Genomic DNA, 1,288 nt, shown 5'->3' with positions numbered 1-1,288 from the left:
CAAGAGAAGGACTTTTATGGGATTTTACTTACGTTTTTCAATTAACCTTTGTTTAAAATTGGGAAATCAGTTGAGAGAAACTCTCATTTTCGAGGATAAGCAAAGATATCAAGCAATCATGATTAAAAGAAACATACAAGAACATGAAAGCACAATCTGACAAAAAAATGACAGGCCACTGACAGCAGTACATTAGTATGAGTGTGCATTTTTCTGTTGACAAATTCACATAACTGTGAATACGACGTCTGCATCAATAAAACAAAATTAATTGCAAACTCATCTGTGTTCATTTATTTTTCTGCTCTTTCTCTCATAAAAACAAACGCCAAACTAAACTGAGTCTGACCTGAATATGGATGATCTACACAATCAAACACTCATTTAGTAACTGGACAAACCACGTACACACACACACACACATACATTCATACATTCATACATTCATACATACACCTCCCTGGGTGAGGAGCCAGTAATGGCCCCCCTCGTAAATAAGGGTTCCTGTATTTCGGCGAAACCCAGTAGTGCATCTGGATCCCATCAGAGCTCGTGTTCCCTTTTGCAAATGATCGCAAATGTTTCTAATTATGCCAGAAGTAGTCGGCACGAGGCCGTGTGTGTGCGCGCATGTGTGCGTTGTGTTGTGTTGTGTGCGTGTGATCGCACCCTGACGGACACGCACACCCGTACACTGGCCTCTGTTTATTCATGAACAGAGTAACAGAGATGGACAGCGTGGTCTTGACCTCTGCGGCCTCTGCTGAGGTCACTGCGCGTGGTGATGAGTGATGAGTGAGAGTGTGGAGATGAGGTTTTAACGATTAAGGTTAAGGTTGAAAGTTGAGGTGGAAGGATGCATTACGAAATATTTGAATTTAAATGTATTTACAGTGGAAGAAGAATTACTTTCAGGTCTTTTGGAATCCACGCACATTTCCATATTTTAAGGCGTTTTGTATGTAAGGCCAGGATCATGTTAAATATATGTAAATTGTTTAAATCTCAATCACGCAAACATGAGAGTTTGTACTTTCATTGTGCTGTTATGACCTTGTGCCTGCGTGACATTAAATGCTGGTAGAATATTATTGGGCGCTTTCTCCTTGGTACTTTAGCATAGTTGAGCGTGTTGTTGAGCACAACAAAAAGCACAACTTTAAAAGCAAGGGAGGCTATGACCTATTTCCTGTTTGACTTATGTTGTTTTATTAGTGCAAAAAAATAAAAGAAACACAGATGGGGCAGCACTTCACCGGCCAATCAACTTCAAGGTAAGGTTTTAAGT

The sequence above is a fragment of the Solea senegalensis genome, linkage group LG18 (genome assembly GCF_019176455.1).
Source record: "Solea senegalensis isolate Sse05_10M linkage group LG18, IFAPA_SoseM_1, whole genome shotgun sequence".
In the NCBI taxonomy this organism is placed as follows: Eukaryota; Metazoa; Chordata; class Actinopteri; order Pleuronectiformes; family Soleidae; genus Solea; species Solea senegalensis.
This window is presented reverse-complemented; position numbering follows the sequence as displayed.